Source organism: Theropithecus gelada, chromosome 2 (assembly GCF_003255815.1).
Source record: "Theropithecus gelada isolate Dixy chromosome 2, Tgel_1.0, whole genome shotgun sequence".
NCBI lineage: Eukaryota > Metazoa > Chordata > Mammalia > Primates > Cercopithecidae > Theropithecus > Theropithecus gelada.
Window position 1 is genome coordinate 20,081,848 of NC_037669.1, and position 27,148 is coordinate 20,108,995.

At 38.9% G+C, this 27,148-nt stretch overlaps 2 protein-coding genes across 3 annotated transcripts in view; one reads left to right on the forward strand and one right to left on the reverse strand.

Annotated features, from left to right (window-relative positions):
• CMSS1 (cms1 ribosomal small subunit homolog (yeast)) overlaps nucleotides 1-27,148 on the forward strand; it is a 373,543-nt gene that overhangs the window by 186,321 nt on the left and 160,074 nt on the right. Inside the window, exon 2 of one of the 2 annotated variants that reach the window (XM_025374770.1) lies at nucleotides 14,029-14,078. The exons of the other annotated variant lie outside the window; for it this stretch is intronic. The gene's annotated coding sequence lies outside the window, so the exon portion shown is untranslated. The remainder of the gene's footprint in view (nucleotides 1-14,028; nucleotides 14,079-27,148) is intronic. 2 annotated transcript variants of the gene reach the window in all.
• The window catches only part of FILIP1L (filamin A interacting protein 1 like), a 292,938-nt gene that overhangs the window by 171,384 nt on the left and 94,406 nt on the right, over nucleotides 1-27,148 (reverse strand). The gene's annotated exons all lie outside the window — the stretch shown is intronic.

Below are 27,148 nucleotides of genomic sequence, written 5' to 3' on the forward strand. Positions count from 1 at the left end.
TTTTTTTTTTTTTTTTTTTTTTTTTTTGTATTTTTTTAGTAGAGACGGGGTTTCACTGTGTTAGCCAAGATGATCTTGATCTCCTGACCTCGTGATCCACCCGCCTGGGCTTCCCAAAGTGCTGGGATTACAGGCGTGAGCCACCGCCCCCGGCCTTCTGAAAAAGTTTTTAATCCCAGCAAGATCTGTTATCATCTGAAAAGTTATTAATGGCAAAAACTGCAATTACTTTTGCACCCACCTAATACTTAGTTCTATAAATTAGTAACTATTTGTAAAGGATAAATCTATCCTAAATATCCCTAATTTAGATCTGAAAGTGTCTTTCTTGGAATATTTTCTACCTACAGGGTAGCCCATTGGAAACATGTTTAAGTAGAGTGAGTTTAAATGTTTGGTGTAGCAACCCATTTTGCATGTGTTTAAATGTTTGTATACCAACACATTCTTTGAGTGGGGTAAACTATATATAGGTACTCAAAGAATGTACATTTTTGAGATTAGATTTTTACCAAACACAGTTACCAAGGGAAGTAGGACTTGTGGGTTGTGCCACTTTCATAGAAGAAAAATGCAGGTGTTTTGGAACTAATTAAAGAAAGACAAAACTCAAAACTTAGTCTTTCTAATAACCACTTGGTGTCCCATTTCCAGAGAAAGAAGAGTTCCGTCTCCTTCCTAGGGTGAATTTACTTCATCTGTAATCCATCTTAATTCCATGACTGCTGATTTCCTCTAGAACAGACATCTGTAAGTGGGCCCTCTATACCATGTATCTTCAGTCTCCCCTTTTCTCTTCACTATCTCCCCCTCAATCTAAAAACATGCTCAGATTTCCCACTTTGACAAGGGTAGGTGAGAGGGGAGCGCCCTCAACACCCCTCTGCCTCCATTCAATTTCCCCGCTCGCCATTTCCCTGTATTTTGCCTTTCATTCCTCCAATGGGATCTGTTCCCTGTCCACTGCCCATTAATTCCTCACCCATGCTTGGCCTCCCACCACTCCACATTCTTTTGTGATTATTACTATGTTTCTTTCCCACTGGAATGGGAGGCATGTATATTCCCTGCATCATAGTTGTAAGTATAGAGAAGGTGTGCAATAGTAGTTGTATGTTGGATGGATGGATGGATGGATGGGTGGATGGGTGGGTGGGTGGGTGGGTGAATGGATGGAAGTTCATCGCCATCACAAAGGTTACCTCCAACATCCTCATAGTCACTCCATGGACACTTTTCTACTTTCATTTATCTCATTCCACCTTTCAACAGCATTTAACACCAGAGGCCAGTTTATCCATCTTGAAATTAATTCCTTGTAGGCTTCTATGACCCCTTTTGTTTCTGTTTTTTCTCTATTCTTATGACTGTTGTTTCTCAAGCTCCCTTTGCTGGCTCACCTTGTTTCCATCTCTTAAATGTCCATACTTCCCTGGATTTTGTTCCCAGTTCTCTTTACTTTTCATTTTGTTGCTGGATAATTTTGTTCACCCTTGGTTTCAGTCAGCAGTGTGTTGGAGCCAGCTCCTAAAAACCAGTTGTGCATATCTCTTCTCAACTATTTCTTCAATGGTCCTTGTGTTAGTAGCTTGAAACTGACCAAGGTGGGAGTATTTACACCATGGAAATCAACAAAAGCTGTATATTAGAGCCTTAGTTATGTATTTATTCATTTTTTTCTGAGTGCTAGTTTAAGGGCACACCACTAGCCTCATCAATGACATATATGTCTCCAGTTCCTCAACTTATGTTTCACATTTTCTGAGCTCTATTCATTATTTCCAGCTGATTCCTAACAAGCTCCTCTTGAATGCCTAAATTGAACTCATTATCTTCTGCCTAAGCAGCCCTCTCCTGCACTAGTCTATGGTTTGGCTAATGGCCCCTCCTGTCATTCTTGCAGAAAGCTAAAATTTCTCTCTCCCTCTCCCACTGTATCTAATTGACTGGTACGTATATGTCTCCACCTTGTTTCACAAAAGATTTGTTATCTTAACAATACACATAATGGAACAGGACAGAATAATTTCTCTCACAGTGACAGTAAAGGAGGGGATCTGAGCACAGGAGAAATAAGTTCAAGAAGAATAAATGAACTCTGAGTCCACCTTCGCTAGCAGCTGTAGTATTTTAGTCTACATGTCCTAACTTACTTACTTTTCCCCACACTCACATTCACTTTCCACAGTGCTTCCAGAGAGATGAATCTTTTTTTTTTTTTTTTTTTTTTTTTTTGAGACAGAGTCTGGCTCTGTTGCCCAGGCTGGAGTGCAGTGGTGCGATCTCGGCTCACTGCAAGCTCCACCTCCGGAGTTCACGCCATTCTCCTGCCTTAGCCTCCCCAGTAGCTGGGACTACAGGCACATGCCACCACGCCCCAGCTAATTTTTTGTTTTTGTACTTTTAGTAGAGACGGGGTTTCACCGTGTTAGCCATGATGGTCACAATCTCCTGACCTCGTGATCCACCTGCCTCGGCCTCCCAAAGTGCTGGGATTACAGATGTGAGCCACAGTGCCCTGCCACAGTTCTTAAACTGTAACCTAATCTCTTCCCCCAACTAGAAACTTTCAGTAGTTCTCCACTTCCTTTGGCATAAAGTTCAAGCACATACCCAGAGAAAACCTCCACCACAAGATTTTTGGGTTATTCTTTAAGACTTAGCTTCGACATTGCTACTCTATGAAGCCTTCTGTGCCTCCCATAGGCACTTGTACTGTTTACGTATATCCATCATATATATCTCAGTTACTGATTCAATTTACAGTTGTTGAATGCCAGTTTTATGCCATGAATTGTATGTAGTTTTGAAGATACCGAGTAAAGCAGTCTTTATTTTTTAAGGATCTCTAGGTAAGGAAGCATATTTAAGCAAATTTTAGAAAGTGTGATAAGCTGTCACTGTGGCAGGGAGGAAAAAGAGGGGCACTGTCTCATAGCACATATCACATTCTTTTGTGATTATTACTGTGTTTCTCTCCCACTGGAATGGAAGGTGTGTATATTCCCTGCATCATAGTTGTAAGTATAGAGTAAGTGTGCAATAGTAGTCATATGTTGGATGGATGGATAGGTGGATGAGTGGATGGAAGGAAATTGCAACAACTGCCTAAAATTGTTTAGAAGATGATCAACAGACTTTATTTAGAGTTGGGTAAGGGAGGTGCATGAATATGGGAACGTATATGTCCTTACACTGTATAGGCTAAATCCTTGCCTTGGGAACTTCTCCTTGTGGTTCAGTGAGTCTTTAATCTGTTAGTCTGGAATCTGTTAGAGAGGATCTCAGGGTGTAGGCTTTTCAGTCAGCCCTTTGCTAAACACATCAAAGAAGTCTGTCACTTGATGGTTCATTGCTTTATGATTTGCCAGAGGTTCAGGCAAAAGGTCCCAATTAAAAGCTCTGGGTTGTATCTCATGGTCTCTTGCTCAATGGCAAGGGGAGAGTCCTCAGGGCTTCATCACAGTGCAACCAGTTAATCTGCTAGATTAAAAAAGAAAAAAATGCCATGCTAAAATTTAATAGTTCAGTTTCACACATAGTCCAATTCCCTCCATATTAGACTATGGGCCTCTGTTTGTGTTGATATAAAGATATCTCTAGACTCTAGAACAGTGATTCTCAGTCCTGACTTAAAAACAAAAAGAAAAGAAATACCAGACTCCACCTCCAGAGTATTATTTGCTTGCAGTGGGGCCCAGGCATCTCTATTTTTTGGAAGTGCCCAAGTTGATTCTAATATATAATCAGGACTGGAAACACTGGCCTAGAGTCAAGACCAGAAAACTTTACAATTAGCCTGGAATTTGTTCCACAAAAATTTCTTCCTGCCGCCTTCTGATCCTTCAGGTCTCTATCTAATTATCACCTCCTCAGTAATATTGTCCGGTGACCTTGCTTTTTGTAGGAAGAAAGTCATCCAGAGGGGCTGCTCTATCACCTTGTCCCTCAAAGTATTTACTACAACCTGAAAATAACTTGTGTATTTATTTGTTTTCTTGTTTGTTATGCATCCCTCCTAGTAAGTGAGGAATATCATATATTTATTGGCAGCTGCTGTTGCGTGAATATTGTCAGCTGTAGATCTAGTAATATGTGTGACTACTGCTAGGCCAAATCAAGGAAAGGGAGAAGGAGCTGGAAGAAACAGTAAAAACAGGTGAAAATTTGATGGGAAATGAAAATTCAGACAATACTGCTAAAAGTGAACATTCTGACCAGACACAGTAGCTTATGACTGTAATTCCAGCACTTTGGGAGGCCAAGGCAGGAGGATTGCTTGGGCCCAGGAGTTCAAGGCCACAGCGAGCTATGATTGTGCTATTGCACTCCATCCTAGGCGATAGCGCAAGACTCTGTCTCTTAAAAAAAATTAATAAACACTCTAACCCCCATTCCCCAGGAGTAACCACTGCTTACAGTTTGGTGTTTATCATTTGAAGCATATTGAAATGTGTACACAAATAACATACAGATTGGTTTACAAATAATTGAACACTTTAACAAATGTGTTACTCAGTAACTATGTTGTATATAAATGTGTAGTCACAGCCTGTAGTTGCCCTATGGCAAGACACTTGTAAGAGTAGCTTCTTGATTTAATGCCAGCTATGTTTGCCATAAGATAGCCTAGTTACTGGGTGATAGACTTTTTAAAACTGTTCAGTTTCCTTTGAATTATTCTATATTTCACACACACACACCCTCTTCCCAAAAATATCTTATCGTGCCTACTTATTAATGCAGTTTAGTTATTTTAGAGGTTAGCCGTCCTCCCAGAATTGACTTAGATTTAAATAGGGTTAAGTGGTGATAAATTTGGTAGTACTAGCCATACCCTCTCACTTTATCTCAATTCACCTATTTGATAGCATACTATAGCCAGTAGATCAAATCAGACCCTTAATCTGTTTTTGTAAATAAAGTTTTATTGGGACATAACTATACTCCTTCATTTACATATTATCTATCGCTGCTTCTGTGATGCAATGTCAGAGGTGAGTAGCTGCGACAGAGACCACATAGCCCACAAAATCTGAAATATTACTATCTGACTTTTTAAGGAAAAAGTTGGCTGACCACTGCCCTAGTTGATCAAAAAGATTATACCATCAATAACCAATCAGAACAAACCAACTGAGCCCAGTGTATGAGAATGTATTGGTGGTTCTGGGATTTTACGTCTTAAAACTCTGGGTCTGATTGCTTTTCGTAGGGAGAAAGTCAGCCAGAACATTGTTAAATGACAGGGTGGGGAGGGAGTGGGGAGACATGTTCCATCTAGTTGGGTCTTGTCTTCCTGTCAGGCAGGTCACATCTTCTCCCTTTCTCTTCTTTCCCCTCCCAGAAGAAGCAGTACACATTGCAGATGTGGCCAAGGTTTTCAAAATACCTGTAGGTTGGATCCTTTGAATTTAAACCAGTCTGTCGTGTCTTTGCTGCCAAACCTCATAAATCATTTGGCTGAATAATTAAAGGGCTGGGTGTCTTGTTGAATGCTGCACCAGGTGTGGTGAGGCAACTTACCCTCCCCTGAGCTGCTCAGCATGGAAGGTCGGGGACCCTACACGGTGTCGGCTATGAGGAAAGCACAACGAGGTATTTGGTTTTCATCTCCAGTGGGCTTGTCCATTTCCCCCCCCCCATTCTAAAGCTTTGTTGGAAATGCCCCTCTCTGGAGATTCCATCACAAATCTGCCAGTGATGTGTGTCTGGAAAGGTGCGGTGCCACTGCAAGTGGAAAACATGCCCAAAGCTCACTGGGACTGACCACCTCCTGTACAGGCCTGTGTCTCTAATGAATTCTTTCTTTGGAGCTGATAGTGTTGTACTCAAAAGCTGCTGGGTAAGTCATGCACAGACTGATCATGATTTTGGTATAGAGTTAGGGTCAGAGCATCTCTTTTAAGTTATGAATTATCAATTTTTTGTACCTTCAAAACTTCTTGTTGTTCAAAACATTGTCCATACAGAAGATAGGTCTTAATACATTATATCCCATGATACACATTTGCTTTTAAGCTTCTGTGGCTTAGACTGGAGTATCTCTATAATCTCAGGTGTGAATATTCACATTGTCTAGAACCACCAGTTTCTGCCTGCCACTGCTTACTTACTTTTGCAAGATTTGTACATAGGTAAACACTTCTAGTAATTCAGAGTAGGATGGAAGTAGCCTAAAATTTGAGTGACCTAGATAACTGAGAAAAACTAAAGCTGATTTTGTGCCTAGCTTTTAAAACCGAATGCATATCTGTCCATCATATGGGTGTGATTGACCTGAATTTGTAATGATGAAATTACACAACTGAAAAAGACCTTGAAGCTCATCTAATTGTACATGTGGAAATGGGGCCCGTGGACCTGGAGTGACTTATCCAAAATGATGAAGCCTAATCCCTTAGGCCTTAGACCAGGTGGCTTGATCTCTAGTTATACATCCCACCCCTATGACTTCCCCTCTAAAGCATGATTTAAACAAAAGGAAATAGCAGGAACTTCAGTTTGGGTTCATATTGCCTTCTCTGATGAGTATGTGTGTGTCCTGAAGCTCTCTCTGCTGTCTGCAAATCAGACATTCTTGCTGGGTTGCATCAGAGTCCAGGCGACAAGATTGATGAAGAAAGGGCAGAGGAGGGTTGACGTAATAGATTGTGCAGCATTTACCTGCGAATTATCTCTAGCTATGTACTGCTTGATGTCTGTGTGACTCACATACTGAGGTACTGCCATCCCTGTTATTCAGCACTGTAGCCTCACACTTACCTCACCCTATGTTTCTCTCCTTTTCCTGCCAAATCTGATTAGAAGTACTTTTGTTATAAGCCCATGTTTATGAAGCCATAAGTGGACTTAGTACCAATGACCATGTGGAGAAAATAAAAGAATGTTAGAACTGGCAAGTTACATATTGACTCAGTCAAACCAGCTTGATGTTTGTCTCAATGTAGTTCAGTAAATACTTACATAGCACCTGCCATATGCCCAGCACTGTCAATGTTTTATTCCCTTACGTGGTTGTTTTGTCTTTTCAGCTTCAGTTTAACAGATTCACATAGAATAAACCCGTAGCAAGTGCCTATCATGTGCAAGTGACTATGATAGATGCATTCACATGCATTTTTTCTTTTGAATCTCAAAACAACCCTGCGAAGCAGTTACTCTCTGTATCCATTTTGTAGATGGCGTAAGTGACTTAACTAATGTGTGTCAGAATTGGAATTAGAATCTCAGTCCCTTGACACTAAGTACAGTGTTTTTTCCGGTGCCTCACAAGTATCTTTGATTTGTGTACTCAAGAAGTTTTTGCAAGAAAACTAACAGTTTTCTTAAGGTCATCTTCATACTTGATCTATGATCTTCATACTTGATCTAGTGTCTGCCTCTGTTGTTCGTTTGCCCTTCAGATGCTAAAAGTCAACAGCATAGACATATGTTTATTTATTGAACAATAACCTTTAAGTTCTACGTTGAAGTTGTATCATACAAACACTAACTTTGCATGAATTCAACTACACCTGCTCAGCAAATGAATATAAAGAGAGAAGGCATAAAAATTTGCATTGTGCAAACAAGTCTTCTCAGGTTGTATTCAGTGAGTCTGTGCCTGGGAATGAACCTGAAATGGAAGGTGTATATTGATTTTTCTGTACATGTCTGGTCCCACATGCCTCTCTCAGGGTAAGCATCTTGCCTTACTCAGATGATTACCAAAACTGGAGGCAAAATCCACCTTGATTGGGCCTACTGAGAGACAGTATATTGGCTTCCTGTATGATGACTTCCTAGGGGATTTATTTGCAAGGTAATTTTGACATAAATTGAGGGTTTTTTCCCCCTCACATATTCTCCAAGAAAGCTAAACCCCAAGTAAAATGCAGCTTCCGTAGGATGATACTGGGTTGCATATAATCAAGGAGGGGATTTTTCTTTAGAGTGAACTGAAACTGTCTTGGGCTTAAGAACATTGTGTATAATGGTAGCTGAACATATCTTGTATTCTCTGTGTATTGTGCCAGGTTGGAAGGATTAATACTGAGCAGATCAAATATTCCTTGTGTTCATAAGAGAACTGTGTTACCACTGAAACCAAGGGAGGAGAACCAACAGAAGGAAAAATCCAATGAGGTCACCCATCAGAGTGGTAGAGAAAAAGGATTAAGAAAATCCCATCAAATTTAGCTGCAGGTGATGTTTGAAAGAATAGTTGTAGTCAGTTATAAGGTCAAAAGCAAGATACAAGGAATTAAGAAAAATCATCATCATCAGAACAGAGTAGCCAACAGGATGTCATGAAACCAAAAGAGGAGGGCTGCATGAAGAGACAGCACCATAGGTGGGGGTTGAGGAGTGAGAACTAGGACTGGGTGGTGATAGTACCTAACAGATAGGATTGATGGGTTTAAAAGTGGAAGCACGTAATGTCATCAAAATGAATTCTGGCTTCTGAGCTTGACTGAGATTCTTAATGTTTGAGTTTCCCCCTATGGGGCAGGTGGGGAAAATCTAGCCACTGAGAGATTAGAGGCAGGAGAATTATTGGTGTCTGCTGGCAAGCAGATTCTTATAGCCTCATACCCATTAGATATTAGATTTCACTTTTATTACTTTTCTAAGTAGTTAGGTTCTAATTTGCTTGCAGTTTGAGAAATCAAGGCTGGCTCTACAAGGCTGTCATCATGCTGGGAACGGGGGTGCCAGAATGCAGCAGGACATAACCAGAAAGCCAGTAAAGGTTCAACTCTTATGAATAGGAAAGCCAACTAATTCATTCATAATACCAAACCTTGTCTTATTCAAGGAAGTGGAGTTACAACCAGGAAACCTCCCTTTCTTTCCTGTATTTGTATAGCACCTTGTATTGTTTAAGGTTGTTGGTGATAATTTTCTTTTTCTCAGATTGCTCACTTTGTGTTTTTGGCTTAATATTCAGTGTGACTGCTTGACTACTGTCACTCAAACAGGCTGTCTTGAAAAAGGTGAAGCTGAGAGGTTAGGGGGCTCAGATTAGAATGGGATCTCAAAATGGGGTCCCTCTACCTCCACCATATAGGCATCTCCTTGGGTGCTTATTCAAAATGTAGACTCCAGGGTTCCACCTAAGACCTACTAAATATGCATCCATATTTATAGCATCCCTGAGGATTCTTATGAAGTCTAGATTTTAAGAACCCTGGTTTAGGAAATGTGAGTGTAGTATAATAAACCAAATTTTAGAAGAATAACCTTTTAACAAAGTGAATTCCAATCATTCTAAAGTTAAATTGTATTTATAAAATATAGCCAGAAATATGTGTTTTAATGAAAATTTTTAAGGCTCTTTGAAACGCTTAGAAAAATCTAAATGCAAGGCACACAGAAAATGTAAGCAGTCATAATAAACACACTTGGTTATGAGGAAGAGTGTTGTGAATTCAGAAGGTTTGTGTGTTTTGTGGAATTTCTCTTATTGCCCAAGAGAGGAAAGGACTGAAAGGAGAGAACTTGGAAGAAGCTTTCCTTGGCTTCCAAGATCCTAATCCTCCAAAATGCAGCTGCTTCCTACCCACCATCTCTTTGCCACAGACCAGCTGTGTCCCCATTCATTCCCACCTCCACTGTTGCTTTTTCAATCCACACATGCCAGAACCAGAATGGAGAATGGTAGAGAAGGGAAAGGCAGTTTGATAGGAAGTAGAATAGAAGTTTTATAGAAAAGAGGTTTCTGGAAAGCCCTAAAGCCATTAGACCAGAAAGCCCTTAGCCGTAGACCTCTGGGTCAAGTTTGTTGTAGTTATAAAACTGTGTGGGATACAGGTAGGTATACTGGTGGTTTCTGGGGGTTGGGGCAGTAAGACAGGCTGACCCCATTAAGATAACCTCAGAAACTAACCCAAACTCTTTTCCCCAGCCCTCATCTGATCTTTGACTCTTATTTAAATTTTGTTTTTGTTGCCTTTGAATTGTTTCCTTTGTACAACTATTTCCCTAAATAATCCCCAGATTTCTTCATGACTGGAATAGTTAGGTACTTCTTTTGAATACTTTGCCAACACCCGTTTTTCCTCCTTTCCCATAATTATCTTTGGGAGGCCGAGACGGGCGGATCACGAGGTCAGGAGATCGAGACCATCCTGGCGAACACGGTGAAAGCCCGTCTCTACTAAAAAATACAAAAAACTAGCCGGGCGAGGCGGCGGGCGCCTGTAGTCCCAGCTACTCAGGAGGCTGAGGCAGGAGAATGGTGTAAACCCGGGGGGTGGAGCTTGCAGTGAGCTGAGATCCGGCCACTGCACTCCAGCCCGGGCGACAGAGCCAGACTCCGTCTCAAAAAAAAAAAAAAAAATTATCATAACTACTACCCACAAATGGATATATTTGGTTCCGATTTTTCACTCCTTTTCATGAGGTTATCATCTAAAATTTTCTGCCCCAGAATCTCTTTTGAAAAAAAGTATTTTTTCTATATAGTCATGAAGGCAATCATTCAAATCCCAGAAGTTGTAGTTTTACCCTTTTTGTTTAGTGCTATTAAAACTCAGCTTTGGAATGATGAGAATTCAGCTCATTTATCTTACATCTTTTCTTTCCAAAAAAAAAAAAAAATCAGCTTGGGTTGCACTCAGCCCTTAGCATAGTGACTCCCAGAGTTTGCTACTTAAGTTAAGAAATTAAAACTAAGATCTTACTCTGTTTTGAATCAGATAATTAAATTAATAATTGCGGCATGTCAGCCAAAGTAAACAAGCATTCTTGATGGGTAGAACCATGCATTGTCTTAAGCTATTTGATTACTAAACCACTGCAAGCTTTTAAAATTGAACTATCTCTAATGTGCATTGAGAAGGATAAAAAATAACTTGTTTTAAAAAATATTTTTGTTTGGTCTTGTTCTGTGTACTCTTTGTCCAAAACTAGAGCATATTCATCTTTATAAATCTTTCATTACTTACTGGCTTTCTTAGTGCCTTAGCTGGTATTTTCCACATGAGGTTTACACCATCTTGTGGCCTGCAGTTTTCTGACTCGCTTTTTCTTGCATCCTTGGCATTCATTAGACTATTGGTAAATGTTTGAAATGGGAAGAAAAGGAGAAATCACCTGTCATTTTCTGCTCTTAAGGCTTTTATTACTTTTTCTATTTTCTCTTCAGGACCATGAGAGTCAATGATTTGAGTCTCTCAGACATACCCTTTTTATCTTTTATTTTTTGAGATGAAAATATCTTATTTCCTGAAATTTTTAATTTGACTAGAAAGCTAGTCCATGTAGAGGAGAGCTTTGGTGATGTGTCTGCCCACAAAATTGATTTTTGCCATGGCTCACTAATGCATTTTGTGTGAAATACCAAATTCTGGAAATCCTTGCTTGTGTATCTCCCACCACAAAAAAAAACGAGAAGATGAAATGAGAGAAATCAAATCATGAAAGATGCAAAAGTCTAGTCAGGAGAAACCAGTAGGAGATCCATTATGTAATGAAGAAGAGGGTCAGGGACAAAACCAACTCTCAGTTAGGTGGCTGAGGCACAGAGAGACCCAGAACTGGCCCAAAAAGTGTACAGATTTTGCTCTAATTGCATTTGAAAGTCAACCTTTAAAGTGCCTTAAACCAAACTCCAGCTGATGGAAGCTAGAGTATCGTGTAGGCAAAATGGGCCTTGTTGCTTTGACTGCCACTGTTAGGAATTGTGATACAGTACTGATAGAAAAAATATATTAGTTATCTAGTGGCAACAGGGAATTGGCCACTGCCAGCCACTGAGGTGGCTACTGGTGTCTGCTAGTGAACAGATTCTTACAGTCTCTCACCCACTGGGTACTGCATTGCATATAGTTATTAGTTTTTGAAATAGTTAACTTCTAATTTTCTTGCAAATTTGGAAACTGAGGGCTCCCTGGGAATTATAGGTTATGGTTGTTTTCCCCAGCCCAACCTTGCCTGGGACCTATACACAAAGTGTTTCCCTCCTCCACTAAGTTGCCGTAACATTTTCCACCTTCCTGATGTTTGTACTAACATAATTACAATAAATTGCCGCTGCTCTTGGAGACATTCTCTTTTCTCACATCTGGGTTTAAAGCTTTCAGTAAGGCTGCTAAGCAGTGGGAAGGAAGGAGCCTTTCCATAACTTTAAGGTCATTCCTGATAAAGGTAACTACTCCACCCCTCCTTCCCAATTAGATTCCCTGCCAGCAATAGCATAGACTTGAACCAGTGCCAAATGTTTTAATACCATAAGGACTTGCTTGATAAAGGCTATGCATGGCAAAGAAAAAAAACAGCCAAAGTTTCCCAAACTAAAATTTTCCAGGATTTTCATATGAGTTGCAGCCAGGGTACCCTTCATCTAAGTGTTACCATGTGTTTGCTGTAGTCATTGGTATCCTGCAATTCTCATTCTCCGGGACTTCTAGAGATTAGAATTTAGAGGAAGTGCTGGTGATGTCAAGACGGAAATCTACTCTAGCTGCAAAAGAATATAGTCTTTGACAAAAAGAAGGACAATAGCAAAGACAGGGAACAATGGTGGGGTTAATACTATGATCTTTCCAAATAATTACTAAATAATTATAAGTCTATTACACAGCAGCATTCAGCATTGTACTTCATTGTTCCATTAACGTTTTGCATATGTTTGCTGGCCTTGCTTCTCTTACTGTTATAAACTCTAGACTAGGAGGACTATTGTCTTGCTCTGGCCCTTGTATTTTGCATGGAGAAATAACATAATGTCATCAATAGACAGTTGTTGGTTATCTGACTAGATGCAGCAAAGTGATTTTATTCCTGGGCATGAGTGGGATTCATTAATAATTACAAAGTGCCTACATAGTTCAGAAACTTGGAACACCTATAAATATAGGAAAGAAATTTTTTTCTGTTTGACATTGATTTTCAGATTTCATTTGTAATGTTAGTTTTAGCCTCAACATCCACTCAAACCTTTATCATAGTTGTTAATGAATAATAAAAATGACTGGTTTGCAGTAGACTCAAAAGAAAAAATAAAGCCTCTTTGGCCTTTAAATATTAGAATATTCCCAAATGAGAATTCAAATTGAGTACAGGTGACTGAACTTACTGAGGCCTGTTTCAATTTGATCACTCAAAGCTTTGCCTCCTGTTTGAAGAAATTCTTGGATTTTAACCTACAGTATTACCAAGAATATAAAATCTATCTTCAGTTCAATTTATTTTCCTGTTGTCCTGAAACAAAATGGCAGCCAATATAAATTTCCCCATAATTTCACTGAAGGAGTTAGAGTTCGCAGTCGTAGTAATAATAATGATAGCATTAAAGGCAGAAACAAGATTGTCTGTTCCTGTTAGCAACCTGAGCAGTCAAAGACATTAATGGACCATGAAGACTGGAGGGCTGGGGTGACTGTGGGTCAGAGCTAATGTACATAGGCAAGCACAGTGTAGGGGAAACTTTCGTCACCTCCAATACACTAAGCCTTTTCACTTGATAGACCAAGCTCTTAATTTCCCCAGGTTGTTAATCTGGCACCTTTCATGAACATCAGTGTTCACTTTGGAAAATAAAAACGCAAACAGCCAAAACATCTAAGTGTTAAGGGGAAGGAAAATCAACAGAGGAAATTACAGTAGCACATGATACACTGGCACCTTTTACTTGAGTCATAGGAGGCAAAGATATTTGAAAGTCTGCAGCTTTGACCGTCTCTTCGTAACCAGAGGTCTTGAGAAAGAGGGTGCAATGCGTGGTTTAGCTGTAGCCCTGATATGTATACGTGTCCACATTTTCAAAACTGACCCCTTAAAATACGTATGAGAGCCAAGTGGTTTGAAAGTAAATACCACTTTCTTTCACCATTGCTTTTGCTCCATGTTTACCATTTCCTTTCTAACATCAGTTACTGTTTCTAAAGGAATTGGTGTTTCCTGATCTGGTATAGTTTCTGTTTGTTTTGGATTGTCCATCAGTTGTTAAGATATCTACCATATGTTTTAGAAACTAGTATATTGAGGGTTGAGTACCACACCAAGTTCTCACTTTTTTCTTTCTGTCTCTCTTATTTTTAGGTAAGTCATCTGATTGGAGCCACATTTCATTTGGTGGAATTTTCCATTTGGTAAAGTATTGCTATTCTTATCAAATGATGTAAACTGTCGTTTTTGTGATTTGTCAGTATGTTTTTTTCCCACAACACTGTCCTTAGTAGTGTACTGTGTTCTGTATGGAAGGAAGAAAAATCAGTTGGGGAGCAGGGAGATTTGGAAACAAGAGAAAAGGCATATAACTGAGTATATTTACGTGTCGAAAAACACTTATGAAAGAAACCTGCCTCTTTATAGCTATTGTCCTCAATTTTGCCTTTTAGAGCTCCAAGAAGTAGAGAAGTTATTACTTTTCATGGTATTTAGAAAGGACCATGCTTACTTCAGAGAATCCAACTAAGAGCAGCGACTTCTAGCTATATTTGGTGACAATCTGGCATTCCTCAACATGTTGCTATACATGTTGGCTAAAGCATTCTATATCATCTGAGAGTTTTTCTTTTGCATCATAGTTTAAGTCTACAAATAATTGCCCCTTTTAAAACACAGTTATTTAATAGAAGAAATAGAAAAATACACAATTTAGGAAGTACAAACCCAGGATTCTGTGGTGCAAGGATTGTACCATATGGTCTGTGGTAATAGAAGATTGAAGCTTCTGATATTGAGCATGACGGAGACAAAGGAGACACTTCATGACAGCAAATTACTTTTCCCTAATGGTTCTGGATCTTTCATTAGTAAGAAGGATGTCTGTATTTGGTATACTTTCTGTAAAAGTGAGGTAGGTTATGAATCTAGGAATTCTGTTTTCCTCAGGGAAATGTTTCTTTTTCTGTAGAACTCAACACATGTTGATCTATTGAGTAACAAGCAACCAAAACCTAAAAACCTCCTCCCAGCATCGTGCCATGCCCAGCGTGTTTCTTGAGTAGTACATGCATTGTATGTTTTCTTTAAAAGAGACTAACTTAATAAAAAGATATAATTTAAAATACCCAGAGGACTAGTTGGATGCCATATTCCTCCAAAATGGAGTTGGACTCCATTTTCTCTTCCTTTCCTCCATTTTTAATTTTATAAACTAAATACCTGACCATTTATATCTATAAAGCCTGTTGAGATCATGGAATGTTGGCATTTATTGTGGCTGATTGAGGGAAGACTCACAATTCTTGAATATTGGATGAAGCAGTGGATAGGATGTCATTGATGTTCTGCCAAAAAAGTTCATATATTAAACCAAAGTTCCTTCTTGGATAGAAAACTGTCCCATCTCTACCCATAGGCTCCCCTTCACGGGTCCGAGAGCCCATCAGGTAGGGAAGATCTCTGCTCTGTAAAACACTGTGTTTTGGTTGAATGAATGAATAGAATGATGAGTGGCTGAATTGTTTAATACATAGATACTCTTATCAGACTATTAAAATTCAAGTTTTAGTATCATAATATTAAAAACTTTTAAAAACGGAGAACTTCCACTTTTAGTCACAGTTATCTTGTTTGGCAGTATAAGATATTATGTGGCTGCTTTCTCGTATTTTGATTCTGATAATTCCCATATCAATTATCATTTACCTGAATTAGATTTCTTTTGAAAACCTTTGTGAGGGAGATGGTATGTGGGAAGCAAGGGATGAATATCATCATTGAGCTCAAAGTATTCAAAAAGCAACCTTAAAAATGTAAAATGAAATATTGTTTAATTCTAAACTTGAGTGGGATTTATAATGTCTTTATCTGTCTTTTATATTCCAAAAGGATAAAATATCTAAAATTATTTCTTGTTTTATATCTTTACACTAGAAAGGAGATTGGTAGGATTATTATTTTGTCAACCAATCAGAAGGCCTGCCAGATATGAGATGTATAAAAATAATTTCAGTGCTGTTTTCCCATTTTCTTTCCTGAGAATCTCTAATTTTCTCATCGTATCATTAAAAGCCCAAAACCAAACAAAATATTCTTTGTATTTTTCAAAAAATTGATCATCCAGGGGAAACTCCAGCTTCCTAGTGTAGTATTTTTGAACTTTGGGGGAAATCGGGTGCCTTGTAAAGGGTGGAAACTTCTGGGAATAAGAATTTTCTCTAATATTGGGAAGGCTGGGAAAGGTTCTAGTGCTTCAGGAGGATTTCAGATTCCCCCACCGTGGGCCTAATTATTTCATAAACTCAGTTCAGCTAAACTACCGTGATAAAAGGCAGACATACTTGGTTGCCCCAATTATAAAATCAGTTAACATCAAGTTTTCCAGATTAAATCACTAGTAATGGATTGATTGCTGGATCCAGGAAGCATATTCTTTATTTTATTTTTATTATTATTATTTTTTTTTTTTTGAGGCAGGTTCTCTCTCTCTTGCCAAGACTGGAGTGCAGTAGCATGATCTTAGCTCACTGCAGCTTCCACCTCCTGGGCTCAAGCAGTCCTCCCATCTCAGTCTCCTGAGTAGCTAGGATTACAGACTGTGCCACCACACCCAGCCAAATTTTTTTTTGCCGGGGGAGAGACAGGGTTTTGTCATGTTGTCAGGTCTGATCTTGAACTCCTGGGCTCCAGCAGTCCACCCACCTTGGCCTCCTAAAGTGCTGGGATTATTGGCGTGAGCTACTCTGCCCAACTGCATATTCTAACAGCAGACCATTTCAAGGCCAATGAGGTCGTGGTGGTGGTGGTGGTGGTGGTGGTGGTGTTTGAGATGGAGTCTTGCTCTTGTCACCCAGGCTGGAGTGCAGTGGTGCGATCTCAGCTCACTGAATCCTCCACTTCCCAGGTTCAAGTGATTCTCCTGCCTTGGCCTTCTGAGTAGCTGGGATTACAGGCACATACCACCACGCCCAATTAATTTTTGTATTTTTAGTAGAGACGAGGTTTCACCATGTTGGTCAGACTGGTCTCGAACTCCTGACCTCAGGTGGTCCGCCCACCTCGGCCTCCCAAAGTGCTGGGATTAAAGGCGTGAGCCATCACACCTGGCCGGCCAGTAAGTTTTATTAGATAGAAAGTATGTAGAGAATGTTTGAAATTATATTTAGCAGAAAATGGAATGACCATATTCATTTGTTTTCTTTATAAAATAAGCTCTTTCTAAACAGTGAAACAATATTTTTTCCTAGTTTTATTAAGGTTTAGTTGGCAAATAAAAATTGTGTACATTGACCGTGTACAATGTGATGTTTGATGTATGTATACCTTGTGAAATGATAAAATCCAACGAATAAACATATTCATCATCTCACATATTTTGTGGTGAGAAAATTTAAAATCTGCTATTTTAGCAATTTTCAAGTGTACAGTATGTTGTTATTATTAACTATAGTCACCATGCTTCACAATAGATCAACAGAATTCCTGTCTAACTGAAACTGTGTACCCTTTGAACAACATCTCCCCATGTTCCTCTGTCCTGCCCCCTCCCCACTGCCCCTTGCTCCTGGCAACTGCCACTCTACTGTTTGCTGCTATGAGTTTGATTTTTTAAGGTTCCACATATAAGTGAGATAATACAATATTTGTCTTTCTGTCCCTGGCTTATTTCATTTAACATAAGGTCCTCCAGGTTCATCCACATTGTTGAAAATGATAGGATTTCTTTCTTTGTAAACCCTGAATAGTAGTATTACACTGTATATGTGTATATATATATCGCATTTTCTTTATCCATTCATCTGTCAATGGACACTTGATTCTACATCTTGACTGTTATGAATAATGCTGCAATGAACATGGGAATGTAGATATCTTTTCAAGATGCTTATTTCATTTCTTTTGGCTATATACCCAAAAATGGGATTGTCGCATCATATGGTAGTTCTATTTTTTATTTTTTTTAGAAACCTGCATACTTATTTTCTATATTCGCTATTCTAATTTACATTCCCACCAACAGTGTACAAGAGTTCCCTTTCTCCACATCCTCACCAACACTTTTCTTTTGTCTGTTTGATAATAACCATTCTAACAGATGTGAGGTGATATTGTGGTTTTAAATTGCATTTTCCTGATGTCTAGCGATGTTAAACATTTTTTCATATACCTGTTGGCCATTTGGATGTCTTCTTTTGAGAAATGCCTTTTCAGGTTCCTTGCCCATTTTCAATTGGGTTATTTATTTTCTTGCTATTGAGTTCTTTGAGTTCCCTATGTGTTTTGGATATTGGATATTAACCCTTTATCAGATTATTGGTTCACAAACGTTTTCTCTCATTCCATAGGTTGCCTCTTCATTCTATTGTTTTCTTTGCTGTGTCAAAACTTTTTATCTGATGCAACCCCATTTGTCTTTTCCTTTTTTCTTCCTTTTTTTTTTCTCTTTTTGCTCCTGTTGCTTGTGTTTTGGGGGTCATATCCAAAAATTATTTCCCAGACTAATATCAAGAAGCTTTTTCCCCATGTTTTTTCATCTAATAGTTTTATAGTTTCAGGTTTTACATTTAAGGCCTTAATCTATCTTGAGTTGAATTTTGTGTATGGTATGAGATAAGGGTCTAATTTCTTTCTTCTGTATGTAAGTATCCAGTTTTCCCTGTACCATTTATTAAAGACACTGTCCTTTCCCTGTTGTGCATTTTTGGCACCTTTGTTGAAGCTCAGTTGACCCTAAAGATGTGGATTAATTTCTGGGCTCTCTGTTATGTTCCCTTGCACTATATGTTTGTTTTCATGACAGTACCATGCTGTTTTGATTACTATAGCTTTATAGCATATTTTTAAATCAAGTAGTATGATGCTTCAATCTTTATTCTTTTTGTTCAAGATTGAAGTATTTGAGGTGGTTTCATATGAATTTTAGGACTGTTTTTTCTATTTCTGTGAAAAATCTCATTGGAATTTTTATAGGTATTGCATTGAACCTATAAATTGCTGTGGGTGGTATGGAAATTTTAACAGTATTAATTTTTCTGATTCATGAACACAGGATATCTTTCCATTTATTTGTGGGATAATACTTTTTACAGATTCTTGGTTTCAGGTTCATTGCTTCTAGAATTCTGATGGTCCTTGAAACCGAATGCTAAGATTATTGAGTAAAAGTTGCTACAGCTACGACCGAAATTACAGAAGAGAAACTTGTTCTTAAGTTTTCTGTGCCTCAGTGTCTTCATCTTTTTTGCTTTCATCGAGCTGCAAGTTCCTTGAAGTTAGGGACTGTGTCTCTGCTTTTGCCCATTTTTATACCTGTAGCACTTGTCACATGGCCTGGTACACAGGAGGCATTCCTTGAATATCTGATAAATGAGAGGAGGGACTACTGAATGTAAAATAATCTCTATCACATATGATCATTGTAGGGAATAATGAATGAGGTGTTGTATATGCGTGGAGAACCCAAAAATACTTGCTCAAAAATTGTTTTTTTAAAAACCTGATTCATGCTAATCAAATTCACAAAAAGACAGATTGCCTTATTTTTTTTTATTTGCTAAAATATTTTCATTGCTTTTATGTTAAAAGAACATGTGCTGACCATAATTTAACCTTTTTCGGATGACCCAAGATTATTATTCACAACACTTCATTTCAGCAAGTGTGATCATCCTTGCAGGCCCTTTTGTGGATTTAGAGGTCTCTTTACCACTCTCCTCGACAGTTTCTGAATGCTGAGCATTGGGGCTATTGAGTCAGCTTTTTTTTTTTTTTTTTTTTTTTTTTTGAGATGCAGTTTTGCGCTTGTTGCCCAGGCTGGAGTGCAGTGGTGTGATCTCGGCTCACTGCAACCTCCGCCTCCTGGGTTCAAGCGATTCTCCTGCCTCAGCCTCCCTAGTAGCTGGGATTACAGGCACCCGCCACCACACCCAGCTAATTTTGTATTTTCAGTAAAGACAGGGTTTCTCCATGTTGGTCAGGCTGGTCTCAAACTCCCAACCTCAGGTGATCCACCCACCTTGGCCCCCCAAAGTGCTGGGATTAGAGGCGTGAGCCACCGCACACAGCTGGGTCAGCTTTTTGTAGCTTTTCTGATTTCTTGGCTGTGAAGACTGGCAGACTTCTGTGAGGTGCCTTCCCGAATCTTCCTCCCTGATGTGAATGCTCCTAATCTTCTGTGACCTTGAAACTAAAATGCTTTGCCATATGAATATGCATATAAAATAAGAGTACACTAGGAAGCTCTTTCACATGTAAAGTCTGTGCAATTCATAAATTGGCTACTCTTGAATCCTTTTTATCCTTTCGCTTATTTCTTGAATCTGAGTTGTTGTAACATTTTAGATATGTGCAAAGTTGCTATAAACTTATAAAGCAGACATTTCCTTTATCTCTTCTAATAGTGCTTCCAGGAACAGATGCAGATTTCATGACTCCTTAGTCTATGTTATCTAATGGCGAAGCAAGAATTAGTTGTGTCCAAAATATCAATCAGAATATTTCCATCTAATTATAGTTCACAGCTTCCTTATGAATCATTTTATATTTACATAAGATTTGCTTTAATTTTGTTGAACAGTAATGGAGACGTTTAATTGGGTTTTTGTTAGTTGTTCAAATTCCCCAGTTTCTCATATGTGTGTATAATTCTTCATAAAGACTTTTATTGCAGCCTCGTTTTGATATTTCCCTTGTCAAAATGATATTTCCTGAAAATGTTTATCATCAAAAATCAGTATTTATAAAATATGTGATCAGTTGTATGTCTGTATCTGATTATCAATTAAGCTGAAAATGAATTGAGTGCTGGAGAAGAGTCCCATCCAGTTGGTCCATTATACAGCGTGGAAAGCACTAACATGTTACATCAGCAAAGTTTTTGGGGCTCCAATGTAGATTGGAGCAGTGAAGTTAGAAGAGACTTGTAGCACCTCCCGATGACCATGCTGACCACTCCACTACCACAGTTAACTCTCCCATTAGGAGTAACTGTTAGCTCATCACATTTCTTCAGCACCACTTTATCCTCTTTAACCCTCTGTCCTATTTATGTACTCAGACCTACCTGGCACCCACCTACCAAATAAGAGTAAGCACCATAGTAACCAAAGAGTAAAATTCTTGTATATATGCTTTGTGCTGTCAGCAACATGTATCCTGAGATCTTTGCTGAAAAGTCAGTTAATGAAATTTGAGAGTCCTTGGATTATCTGACATGTAAAGTTGTGAGCCAGATGTGGTGGCATGCACCTGTAGCCCCAGCACTTTGGGACGAGCAGCAGGGAGGATCCCTTGAGCCCAAGAGTTCAAAATCAGCCAAGGCAGCAAAGCGAGACCCTGTCTCTTTAAAAAAAATACGAAAACAAAAGAAACATTGATCTTCTCCAGCCGTCAGTGCTCCTGGTTTTCAGGTCTTCAGATCCAGACTGGAATCTCTACCATCAGCTCTCTATTTCTCAAGCCCATAACTACATCATCAATTTTCCTGGATCTGTAGCTTGCAAATTGCAGATTGTGGAACTTCTCAGCCACCATAATTGCCTTGAGTTTCCCAGGCAAAGACTTTGAAACTCTGAGAAGTGTATTCAGGAGGATTTTTAAGTTGTGCACAGTGACCAATATGTATGAAAGGTGAAGGCTGGGCGTGGGGGCTCATGCCTCTAATCTCAGCACTTTGGGAGGCCGAGGTGGGCAGATCACGAGGTCAAGAGATCGAGACCATCCTGGCCAACATGGTGAAACCCCCGTCTCTACTAAAAATACAAAAATTAGCCAGGTGTGGTGGCATGTGCCTATAATCCCAGCTACTCGGGAGGCTGAGACAGGAAAATTGCTTGAACCCAGAAGGCAGAGGTTGCAGTGAGCTGAGATCGTGCCATTGCACTCCAGCCTAGGGGACAAGAGCGAAACTCTGTCTCAAAACAGAAAAAAAGAAAGAAAGGTGAAGCAAGCAGAATTAAAGTGTGAGAAATTAAAATGCAGTGTTGTGGCCACAAAGCTTCAGCATATTTTGTAGGTGCTCTGGAGTTGAGAGGGCCGTTCAAAGTCAGATGAGGCTCATTTGTGTTGTCAAAAATGGATAGCCACATGCAAAAGAATGAAATTTGACCTTTGTCTCACTCCATATACAAAAATCAACTTGAAATGAATTAGAGACTAAAACTTAAGGCTGAAATCATAAAACTGCTAATAGAAAACAAAAAAAATGTTTCTTGACATGAGTCTAGGTAGGGATTTTTTGGATATGACATCAAAGCACAGGCGACAAAAGCAAGAATAGATGAATGAAATTACATCAAACTTGAAAGTTTCTGCATAGCAAAAACAAAAAATCAACAGAGTGAAAAGGCAGTCTATGAAATGGAAGAGTATATTTGCAAACCATATATCAGGTAAGGGGTTAATATATAAGACTGTCCTACAGCTCAATAACAAAAAACAAATAAGCTCATTAAAAAATCGTCAAAGGCCCTAAATAGACATCTCTCAGAAGAAGATAAATAGCCAAAAGGTATATAAAAAGGTGTTGAACCTCACTAATCATCAGGAAATATTAATCAAAACCACAGTGAAACATCATTCACAGCTGTTAGAATGACTGTGATCAAAAAGATCAAAGATAAGTGTTGGCAAAGTGTGAGGAAAAGAGAACACTTGTACATTGTTCAAGGGAATGCAAATTAATACAACATTATGGAGAACAGTATGGAGGTTCCTCAAAAAATAAAAATAGATCTACCTTACTATCCATCAATTCCACTTCTGGGCATATATCCAAAAGAAAATCAGTGTCAAAGCAAAAATTAGCCTGGTAGGGTGGCACATGTCTATAGTTTCAGCTGCTAAGGAGGCTGAGGCAGGAGGATCTCTTCAGCCCAGGAGACTGAGGCTACAGTAAGCTATGATCATGCCATTGCACTCCAGCCTGGGTGACACAGCCAAGGGCTAAAAGTCATAAAAATATGAACTGACAGGAGAGTAACCTCTCAAATCTTACCCTTACCAAAAGGAATAGCAGGAGATTGAAAATTAATAATAACTGATGACATTTAAAAAATAGTCTTTAAGTTCTTTAAAAGTGTACTTTTAGTGATTTAATTTCTAGAAAGATTTTTAAAGTAATTTTCTAAAAGAGAGAAAAGTAAATAAGTAAAATTGTTGTATTTTCATGTACTTAAAGACAGTAGTAGATACTTTTTTCCTCTAAAATTATTTCTAGATATCTTGACTATTGCTGTTGACTATCTTTCCATTCCTTTTCTACTTAAAATTCTTCTGTTTTTAAGCAGTATGAATGTAAGCTGATGTATGTAAGTGTAAAACTGTGATTCACGTTCTACAGAACTATCATCTTTCAAACTATTATATCAAAATTAAGGAGTAAGATAATTTTTCATCATATTGTCATCCAACTTCATGACTTATTTTCTTTTTTTAATGTACTTGGAATGTATAGAAGAAAATTCCAGAAAGCTACAGTGACTCCTTTTTTTCACATAAAGGAAGTGGCTAGAATGAGATTGAGGGCAGGGGGGAATGTGGCACAAGGAAACTGGCTTGAAAGCTCTATGTATTATGTGCAATTTTATTTTCTGAGTAATATCACTGATTCAGTAATTACCCTGGGTAGTAGCCATACAAGTTTTCTTGTTCCCTGAAAAGCCTTACTATAATCCAGAACTTTGCTAGCATATCACATACCTTGTAATTTTATTTTCTAAAATTAAGTGGCATTTAATGTCTTCATTTCCCCATGTAACCTTTTAAAAGCCTTGTATCTTCATTTATTTTATTGCTCCCATGCCCTCTTTCTGTTTCACGTAATTCTTTGCAATTCACTTCACTATTCTGCAAATAAATCGTTTGCAGATTTTCTAAAAACTGGATTCTTGCATTTAGGACTTGGTGCCGTGGTTTCTTAGTAGAATACAACTTTACAACCGGAAGTTGCAAGTTCCCCAAGTTCAAAATCTGTACATGTTTGCACTAGAAAGCCAAAATATTCCCTCTGTAGTCACTGAACTTCCAAAAGAAAATAGATGCTGTCAGCCTAGATAGAATTGATTCATTTAGGCTCTAATCATTTTGAAGGCCTCAGATAGGTAGGGCATGCGAGACTTAGCATTGCTTTGGCCATTCTCTTTTGAGGACTACAATTGGGTTATATCTTTTGCCATAAGCTAAAAGACAAAAACATGAATTGACAGGATAGTAACCTCTCTCACCTTACTCTTACCAAAAGAAACAGCAGCAGATTGAAAATGAATAATAATTGATAACATTTTAAAAATAGTCTTAAAGTTCTTAAAAGTGTTGACTTTTAGTGTTGATTTTTAGTGATTTAATTTAAAAATTGCAAAGCGAGTATACATGTTACTATTAACTAAGAACTATTTTATTAGAAAGTAATGAATAATTTTGCTTTTTTTTTTTTTTTTTTTTTTTTGAAACAGAGTCTCGCTCTGTTGCCAGGCTGGAATGCAGTGCCACGATCTCGGCTCACTGTAACCTCCGCCCCCCAGGTTCAAGTGATTCTCCTGCCTCAGCTTCCCAAGTAGCTGGGACTACAGGCATGCACCACCACGCCCAGCTAATTTTTGTATTTTTAGTAGAGACGGGGTTTCACCATCTTGGCCAGATGGTCTTGATCTCTTGACCTCGTGATCCACCTGCCTCGGCCTCCCAAAGTGTTGGGATTACAGGCATGAGCCACTGCGCCCAGCCTAATTTTGAATTTTCTTAGTGCCAGTGTGCTGTACTTTTCAAGGCCCGTCAATTGTCTAAGACCTCAAATCCTGATGCAAAATTCCCCAGCTTACTGCTCTCACATAGAACACGCTTGTGCCAATGTCACTGCTTTTCCAGGCATCAAGCAAAACCATTGGAGGTAGTTGAATTTCTAATGACACCCTGTAGAGCTCTCCTTATACATAATAAGTTTATTCTTCTTTGGAGTTGTTAAAAAGTGAGGCTCAAGTTTTTGTGCCCTCAACTTTATCCCCCTTGCTTTATTGCTACCTTCCAAGTTCAGCATCTTCAGCATTTTTACTTCAAGAAATAAGCTTATGATGCACAGCATTAAGCAAGATGCTTTGGGAGAGGAGGACCCCTTCCCAGAATTTCAGAACTGTCCCCTTGTAGAGAAAATTCCTGTAATGTTTTGTTTTACTTCGAAAATCTGAGTGCCAGAAAGAACAAAGAGTCAAGAAAGGAGCTATCGTGAGCTCTTGAATTTGAAGCAAAATCTGTACTGTGACCCCATTTTAGAAGATCACTGGCCCTCCATAGAGCACTACTTTGAACAAATCAGTGAATTTTAAATCAGGTGTCTTGGTTGCTTATATTTTTTAAATCTCAAAAGATCTAAATTCAGATGCCAGTGAAAGCTTTGTAAAGGGAACCTCCCCTTCCTCAGCCTACCCTTTCCTTGCATTCTAGGAACTTCTGGGGGCTTTAGATATTCCCTAAATGATTAAAGAATAGATTATAATTCAATAGAACAGTGATTTGCTGATTAAATGAAGAATAGCTGATACTTTATGAAACTGTTCTTAGAAGAGCTTGGATGCTAGATCCCTTTGTGTTTCTGTGTGTGTGTGTGTGTGTGTGTGTGAGAGAGAGAGAGAGAGAGAGAGAGAGAGAGAAAGAGAGAGAGAGATGAGGGGGGCACCAAGACGGACATAGTTATACCCATCTCCTTTTTCCACAAAGCATTTGCAGTAGCTTGTAACCAGCACACATTATAAAATTTACATAGGGATTTTTAAATTTTTAAATAAAAATAGAGTGAAACCTATAGAAAAGAAACGGTATTAGAATAACGTTGAGTCTCTTGGGAATCCTACAAGTCTTTTGCTTCAGATGCAATTGCAGTAGCATTAAGAGAGAAGTCAAACGTCAAACACAGTTCTATCCTGAAGAAAAGGAGCAGACCTTCCATTGGCCCTCCACTCCACTGCCACCCCAAGTTGAGCCAATGCCAAGTCCAGTATCAGCCCTTGGGCTTCACCTGGCCTGTGCATTCATTCTAGTTCCACCATCTCTGCCTTCATGCTTGTTATGGCACAACTCTGCTAGAGTATTCATTCCATTTCTTTGAAAAGACCTGCAGTTCAACAATTGCACATCCCATTACAGAAACAGCATTGAGCATGATTTTGGAAAAATCACACATGCATCTTCTACTGGACCTGAGTATTCAAGACAGTTTCAGACACCCTTGGTTTATTATTCTCTTGGCTTCACACGTACATTCATGGAATGGACATAGATGAGGGATACCCAGAAACTGGCCAGGCACAGGGGAAAAGAAAGTGAGGGAGATTCCATTCTGCCTGACTCAGCCGGGATAGGTAGAAAACCTAAGGATCTTTTTCTTCAGCAGTCATCATATGTTTCCATCATTTGTTCCCATGGTTATTTTCCACTGCCCAGTTGTTATTTGCACTTCTTTTAAAACATCAGTGCATGGGCCTCAAGAGGCAAAGAGAATTGAGGTCCTACACTAGAGTCAGAATATTCAAAGTTTTGGACTGAGGTATCACCTCTGAGCTCATGCTTTTTTATTGCACTACATTTGGCTGAAGATCTGACACTAGATGCACCATAACCATTGCAAAGGCCATGTAATCTCTTGCTTTTTAGATTTCCACTGACATTTTTGCTTGCTGTTAGAGTAACCACACCTCTCCATGAGTTTCAGGTGTTTTAACCATTGAGGAAAAAGAAGGAAGGGAGAAAGAAACGAATCAGTAGTAAAGAGATGGTGCCTGAGAATGGAAAGATCACAGATGAAAGTGGAGTATGTGCTACCCTCTGGCCCAGGCCAGGTGGCTGGGTGTGGATGGACGTTTTGTGTATCCCCAATGCAGTAACCCTTACAGAGATAATTCTCCCAGTTTAGCCACCACGAAGTATTGTTCTTTGTTTTTCTATAGTGCTTGTCAAAATGCTATGACAACTGACTGGTTTTATGCAAACAGAACCTGGCTCTCAAGAGACAGTGTGTCTGAAAGTCAAACATGGATGGCAGCCATTGGCACACAGAGGAGTCAGAAACCACAGATTGTTTTCTCGTTGGATGAACAGCTTAAAGCAACGTAAAGTTAATTGAAGAATTCCTTGAAAGTGAAGTCAGACTAAAAGAAATGCTCCGAGTCTATAATTTACTAAATGTGAAAGAACTGTAAGTGGTATGAGACTAAAATAGTTTTTTCGGGGGAAAGAACATTTTTGTAAACAGATCTGGCTTTTATTTTTGCTTGGGCTGTTTTAA